General features: G+C 39.2%; 1 protein-coding gene across 3 annotated transcripts in view; it reads right to left on the reverse strand.

The window, feature by feature from the left end:
* The window catches only part of OTOL1 (otolin 1), a 197,276-nt gene extending 183,551 nt beyond the window's left edge, over window positions 1–13,725 (reverse strand). For 2 of the 3 annotated variants that reach the window (XR_008960687.1, XR_008960688.1), the window contains exons 1-2: window positions 944–13,533; window positions 576–647 (exon numbers count right to left, since the gene is read on the reverse strand). The gene's annotated coding sequence lies outside the window, so the exon portion shown is untranslated. The other variant, XM_057316067.1, reaches the window with a different exon arrangement.
* Between the last annotated feature and the right edge of the window lie 2,021 nt (window positions 13,726–15,746).

A 15,746-nucleotide genomic window follows, 5' to 3' on the forward strand; every position in this document is an offset into this window, starting at 1 on the left:
ACTCTAGATCTCAGGGTTGTGAGTTTGAGCCCTACATAGAGTGTAGAAGTTACTTAAAAAAATAAAATCTTTAAATAAATAAATATTATCAATAGTATTATTGTAATAGAGGAAAGAATCCATTTGCAAAGGAAAAATGAGCCTCATTTAAATGATCTCTATTAAGAACTAGAATTAATGAGCAACAGCCTCTTTAATAGTACGTAAGTTTCAGTTTTCAAGATACTTTCCTGCTCATCATTGTATATGATGCTCATTATCCCTGGTAATGTGGGCAGGTAAGACACCAACAGAGAGGCTACCTGGACCTCCCACTGTTTCACAGCACATTGGAGTCAAGCCCAAGAATTCCCAGTTCCATAGTTTCTTAATCCTGGCCGAGTGGCCACAGAGAAAAGCACTTGATCACTCATTTTACTTAGCCATTTCCAGATCTCACCTGTGAGGTGCTTTCCATCTGAGTTTCTCTGGTGACAAATTCCTATGCTCAGCATTCAAAACACCTAACTTCTTAATACTTTCTACATACTTTATGAAAATGTTTTGTGGTAGCATTTGAAAGAAATAATACTCACCTTTATTCTGTGTGTTCCCTTTTGTATGTGGTAAGAGGAATATAAAACAAATGATCTTTATATCAGGCTTGTCTGAAATCACAATTTGGATAAGTATATGTTAAGGGTAAATAAGACATGCTTGTTTAGGGAGTTATCACAATTCACACTTTTAAAAAATTTCATATATTGCCTTATTTTAAAATCTGAATTCAGGAATCGGGAAGGATGCCAGTGAAGTCTTTAACTGTTTGCCATTGTATGGAAAGTGCCCAGTGCCCAACCCTGAGCAAGCAGGCACTCCCTCAGTGCATGCCCACTGGTCTCCAGTGTTTTGGGGGCTGGTCCCGCCCATGGCACACCTCACTTCTGGTCACCAGCATGCTCACCATCATCTCAAGACAGGATATGTGTCCCCTTCCCCACCTGGTGTTCCACTTGCAGGTCTGTCGTGTCTAAGTTTCAGCTCTGGTCTCTGTAATCAATTAGCACAAGCCTGAAAAGAAGCATTGGCCCACGTGTTGGATGGGTAGTAAATTTACACCAAAATCACAGAGAAATAAATGGAAAACCCAGCAAAACAGCTTAATGAAACTTGGCAGCAAGCATCAAATAAAAATGTCTTGCTCCTCTTTCTTAAATCTATTTTTCGTGGACCTTGCCGCTGATATTATGTGGAGTGCAGCCATAAGCAACGCCAAAGAAGAGCAGAGGAAAAGAGAGAAAGAAAGACGTTAGCTGGCCAGGAGGCTCTAGTCTCACTCCGTTAGTTTTGCTCAAAATGACTAAGTCTTATCTGTCACTCAGTTTAATACATTAGTCTTTTAAGAATATATGTAACAGTTGAACCCAAAGAAAACTCAAAGGTTTTGATATGTTAATGGATAGAATTTAAGAGACTGTGACACCTAAATAAAGAGACTTAGAGGTAGGAAGTTTCTCGTAAGACCACTTATACCATGACACTCTTTTTAGATTTAAAAATAAAGCCCAGGTGCCTGGGTGGCTCAGTTGGTTAAGCATCTGCCTTCGGCTCAGGTCATGATCCCAGAGTCCTGGGATCAAGCCCCACATCAGGCTCCCTGCTCAGCAGGGAGCCTGCTTCTCCCTCTGCTCCCCACCTCCCTCTCGTGCTCTCTCTCTCTAATAAATAAAATCTTAAAAATAAAACCAAAACAAAGCTCAAACTTGATTATAAATTTTCAATAAAAGTTCTTACAACACTCATCCTATTTACATATTTATTCATTTATTACATTTTTTAAAAAGTAAACTCTATCCCCAACATGGGGCTCGAACTCGTGACCCCAAGATCAAGAGTAATATGCTCTACTAGCTGAGCAGCCAGGTGCCCCTGGAAACCCTCACCCTAAAAGAAAACCACAACACTCTACACCTGTCATGTTCTGACTACACCACAGTCCACTCCTGTTTGGTAGTCCAGGAGCTTTTTTCTGATGCCAGACTGTGCAGATTCCAATGTCAATTCTGCCACTTACGAGCTCAACGACTTGGGGCCAAGTACTGAACCCTTTTTCACCATTACTAGCTGTAGAACCTCTAATTAGTGATTTAACCCTCTTTCACCCCAGTAATAATACTATTACCTCCATTCAGATTTTGTAAGGCTTACATGAATTAATGTCCATAAGGTACCTAGAATGATGTCTGACACGCAGTAAAAGCTGTTTGCCATTATTATTTCCTCTTAAGAACAGACATCCTATAAGGCCTGTGATCCCAACTAGCGCTGGTCATGCACATACCAACCATAAGCCTCAGGAAGTACAGAAGGAGAAAACAGACACAAAGCAATGCTGAATCACAAATTCCACATTCCGTCTGCGAGCTTTAACCAGTGAGCTGCAGTTTCACTGTCTCTCCTTTCCTTTGATCACCCTCTTGATCTAGAGATACAAGAAAAAGGCGATAAACTTGAAAGGCAAACAGCAAGAAGCAGGAATCGGGAAATGAGCTGGGGGGCTTCAGACTGGACAGTCCCCCCGCTTAGTGTGGAATGCCCCGCCTGCGCCAGCGCTGCTCCGATGCAGCTCACCTCTGTCCCCTACTTCCGGGCTACACAAGCACGGAGGAATGGAGAGAAGCCTATGCTAGAACTGCACCCGTTCAGAGCTGGAGAATGCAGAAAAAAGGGCATGAGTCCGGGAATCAGGCCTCTCATCTGTGGCTCTGTCTCCCACCTCTGGGAGTCCTAGGGTGAGTCACCTGACCTCTCTCGTTCTATTTCATCTACAGAATGAGAAGACCTACGTTATGTACCTCACGAAATGTGAAAATAAGTTGAAATAAGGCATGTGAAAGCATTTTGAGAAATATAGAGTACTATAAAAAGTTACATTAATGACAGGGTTTGCATTAGTCCAGCTTTCCCTAACGTTAATAGATGTTATACACAAAAAAGGTTCTATTATCAAATTAACTTAGCAAATGCTGGTTAAGAAAATTCTCCACAGATTTCTCTACTTAGGATAGTGATCCCCAACCCTATTAGATTCAGTGCACCTTTGCTGTAAACAAATTATCTTTGTAACACCTCCCTTACTACCCTGAACAAAATTCATAGACATATCCTACATAAATAATTTCCAAAAGGACCACCACCAGTAAAATATGTATTTCAATACATAAATGCTTGAGAATAACTAAACCAAAAGACGTAAGTAGTGAGACACTTGTACAGAGAAATCATGGTGACTATGACAGCTCAAACAAGGCCACAAAGTTGTGCTGTATCGGTGACTCAATACAACCAGTGGTGTTGGCTCATGATGTACTTTTCTGAAATAGTAAATAATTCTTGGCAAAGCTCCAAATGAAATACAATCTTCCCTTGATTTACATAGTCATGGTCATTGTACTCCTAAGACATTCAGTGTCTATTATAAAATCACAATTACTTTGTATTTATATGTAAAACAGAGTTAGGTCCTAAGCCTAATTATAAACAGATTTTTCAGCTACATGACCATAAGGACAAGAATAAGTCCCAGAAGGCCAGGGACAACTCTTGCTTTTGTGGGACCGTCTGTGCACTGCAGGCTAGCTAGTGTCCATAACCTCTAGGCCAATCAGTATGACAATAAAACACTCCCACAAATTTATAATTTATAAAACATTCCCCTGGGGACGGTACCACTTCATCGAGAATCATTGGTATAGGGCTTCAAGAGTCTAACATGGCAACGTGACCTATGAAGATGAAAATATTAGAACACTTCCAACACTTTTTTTTGCCTTAACAACAGAACACGTTTCTTTCCCAAATAGCTTCTAAGAAGACTATGGTTTCACTAATCACACTCTGGGAAGTACTGGTATTGATCATTTTTTAAAAAAGAAGATTTAGCAAAGAAAGCATACTAAGTAACCTGCCACAGGTGAACAGCAATAAGAAGGTTCTGGAGATATGTTTTCCAGGAAAGTCTGATGCTTGGCTGGACCGCTCAGTGTGTTACCATCTCAGGTCCTTGGGCTCTCCAAGCAACTGAAATCGACTGGGGCCAAGCAGGAATTTCAGGCAAGACTTTTATTGGGGCTTATGCTCAAGCACAAGGGAGACAGCACAAAGGAAAGGGTCCTTCAGGTTGACTCCCCAAAGGCCAGGGAAAGTTCAAAGAGGCTAAGGCAGGAAAGAATTGCCGGCTAAGCACGCAGGGGTGGGGAGAGATACAAAAGTTGGGTGCACAGGCGCAGTGGATAGCACATGCTTCCTCATGCATCGCATGTCTCATTAGTACATTTAAATCTCCATTCCTGGGCATGATTTTTAGTATTATAATGAGCGAAAAAGTTGATGAAAGATCAGCACTGGGGTCCACCTTGGCATAGACTGGTTTCATCTTCACCAGTCTTCCTAGTCAAGTGCCCCTCTTGGTAAGCATACTGCTTCCGCATTCCTACAAGATATGCTACTCAAAGGGGCACAGTGTTTCCGCTATCAAGGAACCTGGGTTTTGCAGTCAGGATTAAGGGGACCTGACTCCAGTCCCTGCTGTATCTCAAATATATCAGTAACACAGAAAAAATATCATCTCTCCAAACACAAGATAGAGGGAGATCACAGAAACTTTTCTAGGACACTTAGACATCACAGGCACAGAGCCTTGAATTTCATTAGTGCCATTCGGGATAAATGGTATGAAAGTTTGATATTTGGAGTCCAGACTGTTGCTTGGAAGTCACTTTTATGGTCCTTGGACATATTAATACATAAATTTATTTTTCAAGGCCTATAAATTTCTCTTATGTTCATTTCCCAAAAGCAAATGGAATTTCTAGATCAGTCTAGTGAATGAGGCAGATAATGTTAACTATTTTTTTCATTATCAATTCAATATATAAAATTAAAACAATGAAATATTAATTTCCATTATTACTCTAAGCCTGCAGATTTTATAAGCATTGAATGATACTTTAAATTGTAAAATCTACATTTTAGATTTTACTTCTCCCAAACCTGGCTTTAACTCATAACCTAATTACTAGAAAAATGACAGCCTCATTATTTAGGGCCTAGTGAGGCTAAAAATGTCCTAATCTCTACCTGAGTGAAAGAAATAGAGGTGCCTGAGTGGCTCAGTCGGTTAAGAGTCTACCTTTGGCTCAGGTCATGATCTCAGGGTCCTGGGATAGAGCCCTGCATTGTGGGGCTCCCTGCTCAGCGGGGAGTCTGCTTCTCTCTCTGCCTCTACCCCTTCCCCCCATTCATGCTCTGTCTTAAATAAATAAAATCTTAAAAAATAAATAAAGTGGAAAAAATAGACTCCAGTAAATAATTACAGAGCAATGAGGTGAATGCTATTAGCTATAGGACCCCAGAGGAAAACACCTCACCCAACCTGGAGACTCAGAAAAAGTTTCCTGAAGACTAATTAGTAGGGAGCCAGAATTATCTCCTTAATTACACAGTCAATACATTTTTAACAGATTTTAAGAGAAGTGTGAGAATAGTACATCCGATTTTCTAAGTACCTAGTGTGCATTGGTGCCATCTGGTGGACATTTTTATTATTTTGCAATACACTTTTGTCTAATAGTTTCTTTAACTTGGGGGGCAATGTATCAATTCACTTCTAGGTTTCCCTATCAACCTAACTCAGGACACTTATTACATGGCCACCCCTCATCCTCATTCATATTTGTGAATGGGTTAAGTTACCACATTATATGTAAAATAAGTACTTGACAGTGGTGTTGCAAAGGAAATTCAAATGAAAAGCACAACAAAAGAGCAGTTTTTTCCCATATTTTTAACCCACTTCAATTTATCCAAGAGTTTTTAGAGAAAAGATTTACTTAAAAAATCTAAATTATGAGTATCGATGGCCCGACTTAAAGAAGATCCAGAGAAGCACAAACCTTAAGGAGAAATAAATTATGATCATAACTACATCAGGGTTAAATATTTGTTTAATGAAGGACATTATTTGCAAATTTAACAAGTAATAAAATGAGTGAAGATATTTGTAATGTCTGAAACCAACAAGGGCTATTTACATAAGACATTTCTTCAAATCAACACAAGACAGAAAAACCAAAGAAAGAAGAGGAGAGAATGAGTAAGTACTGACCAAAAAAAAAAAAAAAGAAAAAGAAAAGAAAAGATACTCAGTATACATCAAATAAATATAATTAAAATGAGATATCACTTTATACCTATCAGGTTGGCAAAATATAAAGGATGCTATTAGCAAGTGCTCGTGAAAATGTGAGGAAACGAGCTCTCAAATATTTGTTGGAAAGAAATCTGGCAGTACTTAGTAAGTATGCATATATTCTATAAACTTACAGGTCTGTTCCTGGATGTAGTAGTTATTTATCACTGTGTAACAAATCATCCCAAGATTTAAAGGCTTAAAATGACAAACAATTATTATCTCAAAGTTTCTGTGGGTCAGGAATCCAGATGTGGTTTGGCTAGGCCCCTCTGAGTTCAGGTCTCCCCCCAGATCTGAGCTACAGTTATCTCAAGGATAAGTGGGGAAGTATCTGCTTCCAAGTTTACTCACATAGCTGTCAGAGATGTAAGTTCCCTACCACACAGACCTCTTCATAGGGCGGTTCACAACATAGCAGCTTGTTTACCCCAGAGAAGAATGAGAAATGTCAAGCAAGACAGAAGTCACACATCTTTGGTAAACTATTCAGAAGTGACATCTCTTCACATTTGCCCCTATTCTATTCATTACTAGAATCACTTGGTCTAGCCTATATCAAAGGGGAGGAATTTAAACAAGGGCATGAATATTGGGAGGTAAGAAACATTGGGAACCATTTTAAAGTCTGCCTACCACACTGGGTATATATCCCAGAAATTCTCAACAGATCAATCATAAAACAGGGATGAAGCTATTCACTGCAGATTTGTGTGAAACATAGTTGCAGGCAACTCAGATGCCCATCAATGGGAATACAGATGAAAAGAGAAAATATGATATAAGCATATGGAAAATACTACGCAATGAGAAATAGTGAACCAAATTTATATGCAGCAACATGGATCCACTTTAAAAACAGAAGGCTGAGTGTACTAAAGTAATGTACAACAGCCTTTATTTAAATTTCACCCATGAATAACATTATATATCTTTCAAGAATTTCAGTATATCTACATAAACGTATGGAAGGCAGACATACATGACAAGGGTGACAAAGGAAGGGAAGAAAATGGGCATGATGAGTTCCTTGGACCAAAATCGACATGCCACAAAATGAGTATAATCAATTCAATTCTGTGGTTCTCAAGGCGCTGAAAACAAAGCCCAAGAGACAGGAGTAAACTAATGCATCCCTCCGTGGCAGTGCTCAAGCCTCTTGAGTTCTCCTTCCTAGAGATGGCCAGCTACTGATTATAAATTCACTTTACCTACCCTTCTACAAGCTATTCTGAACATCTTGGGGCTGGGAGACGTCAAACTGTAACTCTAAGCTCTCTTGCCAGGTGGCTTCCTGTTAGGCAGTGAAGGGAATTGAGGAAGCTGACGAAAAAGAAAGGCCCGGGCTCCCCATGTGTGACAGTGGCTGGCAGGCACTCGTGCTGCTTCGAGAATGGCGTGACTCCAGACGAGCAGCCGGGGCAGAGGCAGCACCCTTCGGTTAAGTGGCACCGCTTCAGCAGATGCAGGCCTGCCTCCACGTACAGGACCAGGTCAACACAAAGGGCCTCAGCACCTGCAGCTTCTCATCTTCCTTGTTACTACTCCAGGCCCACTTGTCTTCCTTTTTGCACTTCCAGCCCCTTAATGTCAGTACACACTACAAACCATCCAAAAAATACTGCTTTCCTACTAACCTCATAATAGGACCCCACAATTTTAAGCACCTAAATTCCCATTTTACAAATGAGAAGACTGAGTCAGAGAAAGTACCTACTTGCCTGAGAGCCACAGCTGGGATATGAACCTAGAATTTCTGGCTCCTGAGCCTATGTACTTAACTATATTCTATACTTCCTTTCACACACATCTAAGTAGAGCAAAACTATATTTCCACGTGATGCCACATGAAAGAAAGAAATGAGACTGGTAAAGACAGCTAAATAAGCCTGTGGGCCTTTTAAGTCAACACTTATTTTGTATCCTCATGCCTTAGGGGGGAAAAGTGTAATAAAAACAGTTATACAATAAAAGAGATAACTGGCCTCCCTGCCTTCTTGATAGATCCATTCATATGCTTGGAGAAAAAACTGAATATGGTTCCGTATGTCATACTACAGACTGAAAGCTCAACTTTCCATGGCTGAGTCAGTGGCAAATGCCAGATCAGGTAAAAATAGTAACAGAACTGCAACCCATATTAGATCATTTTGCATCAAACACTTCGCCTTTCTTTTCTTTCTTTCTCTTTTTCTCTTTCTTTTTCTTTCTTTTTCCTTCCTTTTCTTTCTTTCTTTCTTTCTTTCTTTCTTTCTTTCTTTCTTTCTTTCTTTCTTTCTTTCTTTCTTTCTTTCTCTCTTTTTCTCTCTCTCTCTCTCTCTCTTTCTTTCTTTCTTTCAATAATTAAAAGAGAGGTGCCTGGGTGGCTCAGTCAGTTAAGCATCCGACTCTTGATTTTGGCTCAGGTCATTAGCTCAGGGTTGAGAGATCCAGGCTATGTGGCACTCTGCACTCAGCAGGGAGTCTGCCTGGGAGTCTCTCTCCTTCTCCCTCTACGCAACCCCCACCCCATGCATGCCTTTCTCACTCGCGCTCTCTCTCTCAAATAAATCAATCTTCAAAAAAATAATTAAAAGAAGTACTAAGACAGGTCATATCACAATCTTCAAAATTCTCTTTAAAGAAAAAAAGCATTTCTAGTATTCTTCTTGCATGGCAAATTCTAAAACCACAGACAATGGGGGAAAGTATAGGACATTGGTGATGTTATCATCACTTAAGTTTAGAGTCCAAAGCCAGGGGCTGGTAGATTTTATTCCTCAAACCAGTAAGACTCCATCCAACTCCTGTGAGCTTCAGTTTATTCCCAGATATCTGGCAGCAAACGAAAATGCTACCATGAATGTGAGCACATTCACAGTTCTGAACACTCCTGTTAGAAAGAAGCTGCTTTTAATTTCCTGCCACAGAAGTTCCTTTGGATTACCAAAACTGGAAATTATTGGTTCTCTGTTAGTTAGTTCCTTCTCCCTAATAATAACTTCCCATAAATTGAGGACCCTCTCTTCTCTTTTCCCTACTTAATATACTCCTCCTTCCTTTTGTTCATATCAGCAATAACAACATTAGAAGAAAAAAATGGGCTCCTTTGTGAGACTCTTCTAAATAAATTCCATTACATAGAACTGAATAAACACACAACACACCCACTCTTCAGTCACTTTAACTCTTCTCTAAGGAACAACTCAGATTACCAAAGATGAATAAAGTGCACAATAAAATATGTCAATATTCACACATTTCTTTCAAATAAATCACTTGATGACAGCAAAGAATGCTTTCTTTTCCTCTAATATTAGCTCTGATACACGGCACTGCTTTTGATCCTTAACTTTTAGTTCTGAAATAATTCTATACTCACAGAAAGCGAAAAAAAAAAAAAAAAAGTACAGGGAGATCCTGTACATTTTTCATCCAGCCTCCTACCACGGTAATCTTCCATAATTATAGTACAGGATCAAAACCGGGAAACTGATACTGACACAATCCACAGAACTCATTATTCAGATTTCATAAGTTTTACAAGCATTTGTGCGTGTGTGTATGCGTGTGCACACATTCACATGTGTACGATTTTATCACCTGGATAGTTTCATGTGATCATCACCACAATCAAGAACTATTTCATCACCAGGGCACCTGGGTGGCTTGGCTAAGTGTTGCACTCTCGATTTCAGCTCAGGTCATGATTTCAGGATCATGGGATCGAGCCCCAGGTCAGGCTCTGCGCTCAGCGCCATGTTTGCTTGAGATCCCCTCTCCCTCTCCCTTTGCCCCTCTCCTGGGCTCATGCTGTCTCTCTCTCTCTCAAATAAATAAATCTTAAAAAAAAATTAAAAGAAAAAAAAAAGAACTGTTTCATTATGAAGAAGCTCCTTTATGCTACCCCGTTATAGCCACACACGACCGCCACATACACCCCATCCCTAAACCCTGGCCATCCCTGAGCTGTTGTTCATCTCTACAAGTTTGTTGTTTCCAAAAATGTTATCTAAATAGAACCATACAGTATGTAACCTTTTGAGATTAGTTTTTTTCACTCAGCATAATTCCCTTGAGATCCATCCAGGTTGTTGTATCAATAGTGCATTCCTTTATACTGATGAATAACATTCCATGGTACGGATGTACAAGTATGTATATAGCAACAGTATTTAATTTTCTAAAAAATACTTTTCCGAACAAACTCTTACGTGAAAACCAAGTATCTAAATAAAAACGAAGCTGCTCAGCCTGACAGAGAGTCAGGAAAAATTGGAGCTAGGTCATCTTCACCTCCCCCACTGGCCCAGCGTACCTTCTAGGGCACTAGTTAAACCATCAGAACCTATCATACAGAAAGGAGACTATATGGGAACGAAACCAAAATAATTTTTGTGCCTATGCATGTAACAGCGAAAGCAGGAGTGAAAGTCAGGCTGCTAGGAGTATATCTACTGTTACCTGAACTTTAACCCTAATTAAGTAGGAAAAAGGAGGTTGCCTATTTCTACAATAAGAAAAAGTATTATTCATTAACTGCTTAATGAAACAAATTTTAAAGATGCAAAGACTATCAGTTATTGACAATAATGCTGCATAAGAAACAACCCCAAAACTCAGTAGCTTAACAATAATCACGTATTCTCACACTCATGGGTTTATCAGCTGTTTATTAACATGACACTCCTCTAAATGTTCCACTCTTAGCCGAGTTGGGGAAGGCAGTGACTACTACCCAGGGATATTCTCATGTGATGACAGAAGGACAAGAGCACAAGTGCAAATAAGAAAAAGCATTTTAATCCTACCCTCTTACCATATCTGCTAACATCCCATTGCCAAAGCAAGTCACATAAAATTTCCAAAGTTAAGGGGTGAAGAAATACATTCCACCACCATGAAGACAGGGCAAATATAAAGTTATAGTATGTTACTACAGAGAGATTAAGAATTGTGACCAACAATTCAATCTACCACACACAGAAGACTTGCTATCTCCCCAAATATTTCCTCCATCTGATTATGTCTGCTTAGGCCTTGGGTCCCTGACAAAAATGAAAATACTGTCGGGGTAACACTTTACTCCATAACTTTATTTATACCTTAGTATCAAAGTTATTTCCTATGAAAAGAGAGAAAGGGCAAACATGACTAGGGAAGGCAAGACTAAGAGATTGGGGGAACCACCCCAAACAAACTTTTTGCTATCTTACAAATTTACCTAGGATCAGAGACTATCTATTCTCACAAAATAAAAGACAAAACACCACAACGGAATTCTACAATCAAAATCCAAATTTTTTAAAGATCCTCTTTAAAGACAGAATTCCACATTCCAGACCATTCAGAGTTATTACCACCCCAGAAATCTGTCTGGTAACATTCCATGGAGACTTGTACAGCACTTGCTTATACTGTCACTGTTGAATCCAGATAACACTGATTTATCTCAGCCCTTCTCAAGCAGTGGGCCCCTCGTCATTATTCTGACCCAAATGTATAAATATAGGAAAACACAGAAAACACACATTTTGTACTTGTGGAATCCCACCCAATAAATTCCTTTCTGATTAGAGAATACCTTCTCTGTATAGCTCCTCTGTCCATGTGATTATTTATAAATACCATTTGTGCCATTATATCCAGTAAAGTACGCTGGAGGAAGAAAACAATTTACTCTGTCAAACTGAACAGTCTGTGTCAACACTACAACATCAAACCTCTGTGGTTAACTAATTAGCACTAGTCACGTAAAATTTACCGAAGTTTAGCATTAGATGCAGATTCTATTTCTATAAATAAATTGAAGTCTTGAACATCATGAACAACTCTCCCTACAAATCCCACTTACCATCTCTCCGATGCCATTAAGATCGGCTTGGTTTCTTATTTTATGGATAGACTTATAAGGAATTAGTTAAAGCCAAACTATACCAACAAAAATTTCTAATTTTTCAAATTATTCACATAAAGCAGACAGTACCACTAAGTACATATTTGAGGACCTATGCATTGTGCTGTATCTGCACTGCCCTAAAGAAACGAAAAGTCTAGTTACAGAGAAAGACAAATACATATAAAAACAGCAATAATAACTCAGGAGGCATACCAAAACTAACAAAGTAGGACAGACAGCAACTGTTACAGAAGTTCAACAAAGATCTCAGTGTGGACTGGGCCTCACCTGAGTTAAACTAGGAAACATGAAGTGAAGAGAGAGAACATGTCAAACATCAAGATTAGTACAAATAAAAGAGACACTCCCATAAACTGTACTGCATGGTAGTTATCTATCTAGAAAGGGTCCTGTAATGTCCTGAGATTCTTATACACTCTTTGACACAGTTATTTCCTTCCTAAGAAAATAATGAGCAATATGGACAGATTTCTTATAGAGCAGCAGGATGGAAACCAACCTGGAAATGCCCAATTCAGAGACTAGATAAGATATTGGTGTATCAGTTCATCAGCTGTCTAATGCCACAACAATGCTGTACGATGACCACAAACCCTCAGTGGTATTCAAGTTTATTGCTGATATGTCTGTGTCCACTGGGGGATTGGCTCGAAGGCTCTGCTGGTCTTAGCTAGGCTTACTTAGACATCTGACGGTTAGCTGGCTTCATCTGAAGCCCCTCGGTCTGTGAGATCTGTATCTCTTCTTCCAACACTCAACAAGTCAAGTTCTCAGAGCTGTGATAGAGGCCCAAGCCATCTGGAGACCTAAGATCAGAATTTCTACCTCCTTCTAATCACCAAAGCCAAGAGTAAGAGTAAAAGGGCACTATAAAGTTACATCGGGGGTCAGCAAACTACAGCCCTCAGGCAAAATCTGGCCCACTATTTTTTTTAAGTTTTATTAGAATATAGCCTCCCCCTTTCATTTACATATGGGCTATGGCTTCTTTATGCTATAATAGCAAAGTAGTTACGTTATGACAAAGACCATATGACCTGCGAAGTCTTAAATGTTTATTATTTGGTGCTAGGCTGTAGGGTAAAGGGAATGAAACACAACATGTATTATGTAGAAATAATTCATATACATATATTATTTTCATATATATTTTTAAAGGCAAACCACAGACTAGGAGAAAATATTTGCAAGATACATATCTGATAAAAAGCACTTGAATCCAAAATATACAAAGAACTCTTAAAACTCAACAATAAGAAAACAAACAACCCAGTTTAAAAATGGGCCGAAGATCTGAACAGAGACCTCATCAAAGAAGATATACACATGGTAAATAAGCATATAAAAAGATGCTCACCATGTCTGTCATCAGGGAACTGAAAATTAAAATAACAATGAGATACCACTACCCACCTATTAGAATAGCTGAAATTCAGGGCGCCTGGGTGGCACAGCGGTTAAGCGTCTGCCTTCAGCTCAGGGCGTGATCCTGGTGTTCTGGGATCGAGCCCCACATCAGGCTCCTCCGCTATGAGCCCGCTTCTTCCTCTCCCACTCCCCCTGCTTGTGTTCCCTCTCTCGCTGGCTGTCTCTATCTCTATCAAATAAATAAATAAAATCTTAAAAAAAAAAAAAAAGAATAGCTGAAATCCAAACAACTGACAACACCAAATGCTGATAAGGACGCAGAGAAACAGGAACTCTTACACACTGTTGGGAATGCAGAGTGCTACAGCCACTACAGAAGACATTTGGCAGCCTCTTCCAAAACTGAACATAGTGTTACCACAAGATCCAGCAAGCATGCTCCTAGGTATTATCCAACTGATTTGAAAACCTATGTTCACACAAAAACCTGCACACGGATGTTTACTGTAGCTTTATTCGTAATCACCAAAAGCTGAAAGTAACCAAGACGAATGAATAGGAGGATAAACAATGAATAGGTGGATACACAAAGCATGGGGATGTTATTCAGCAGTAAAAAGAAACAAGCAAGCCACAAAAACACAGAAGAACATTAAAGGCATACTGCTGAAAAAGAAGCCAGTATCAAAGGCTACATATTATAGGATTCCAATTATATGACACTCTGCAAAAGGCAAAACTAAAGAGATGGTAAAATGATCAATGGTTGCCAAGGGTTTGGGGTTCAGGATGAATTGGTGAAGTACAGGGGATTTTTAGGACAGTAAAACTACTCCGTATGATACCATAATGGTGGATGCAAAACATGAATTTGTCAAAGCCCATAAACAAATAACATACATAGTACAAATAATGAACCTTCATGTATGCAAATTTAAAAAAACATTAGGTCAGAGGATTTAATGCAGACTGTGACAAGAGATTCTAGCTGCATTACAAATATACAGAACAAGGTCACTGAAGGGGATCTGATCACGCTGAAGGTGCTGACCTAAGTAACTCCAGAAATGAGTGCGGTCTATAAGACTAAGGTAAAAGGAACCACACATAAGCATAAGTTGTTTTTCATGGGATACAGGGTAACAATCCTGTATACTAGCATTGAACAATTAAATAAATGGATGGTAGAAGAGGAGAACAATGGCCAACATTAGAACAATTCAGACAAAATAAAGGAGCATTAATCACCCAAAATATAAAATAAGTATCATGAATCCATACTGCTATAAATAAATGACTGAACAAATTAGTACATGGGAGAAAACAAATCTTCCATAAAGAAAAATTCCAAATAATTTATATAGATATCCCATCCTCAAGGAGGGACAGTATAACTCAATACTCCTTAGGTACAGTCTGTACATAATGACTTTCTTCTAAAGTGTACAAGATGGAAAGGGGGAAAAAGAGTGACTTTACAGCGGAGAAACCTGACAACTACTACCTCAGTCAGGTGATCGAGGCCAACATCAACAGTGATAAATCATGTTGATAGTACGTGCCTTGATATAATGTCATGAAAATAGCACTTTGCCTGTGGTCTTCCTCCCAATAACCCATAACCCTGTTCCTATGAGAAAAACATCAAATTCCAATAGTGGGGTATCCTACAAAATATCTGACAAGCACTCCTCAAAACTGTAAAGGTCATCAAAAACAAGGGAAGTTGGAAAAACTGCCATGGCCAAGAGAAGATTAAGGAAACATGACTAAATGTAACATGGTATTCTTTTTTTTTTTTTTTTTAAAGATTTTATTTATTTATTCGACAGAGATAGAGACAGCCAGCGAGAGAGGGAACACAAGCAGGGGGAGTGGGAGAGGAAGAAGCAGGCTCATAGCAGAGGAGCCTGATGTGGGGCTCGATCCCATAATGCCGGGATCACACCCTGAGCCGAAGGCAGACGCTTAACAGCTGTGCCACCCAGGCGCCCCTGTAACATGGTATCCTGAATGGGATCTTGGGAGAAAAAAAAACCACAAAAAACAAAAAAACCTACATTAAATAAGAACTAAAGAAATCTAAATAAACTACAGACTTTAGTTAATAATAATAATGTAACAACATTGGCTCATTAAGTAATAAAAGCAGCTGGGTGTGGCACATATGGAAATTCTTTGTACCTTCCTCTTAATTTTTCTGAAGATCTAAAACTATAAAAAATAAAGTCTATTAAAAAAAAACCCAAA

This window comes from Ursus arctos, unplaced genomic scaffold, assembly GCF_023065955.2.
Source record: "Ursus arctos isolate Adak ecotype North America unplaced genomic scaffold, UrsArc2.0 scaffold_20, whole genome shotgun sequence".
In the NCBI taxonomy this organism is placed as follows: domain Eukaryota; kingdom Metazoa; phylum Chordata; class Mammalia; order Carnivora; family Ursidae; genus Ursus; species Ursus arctos.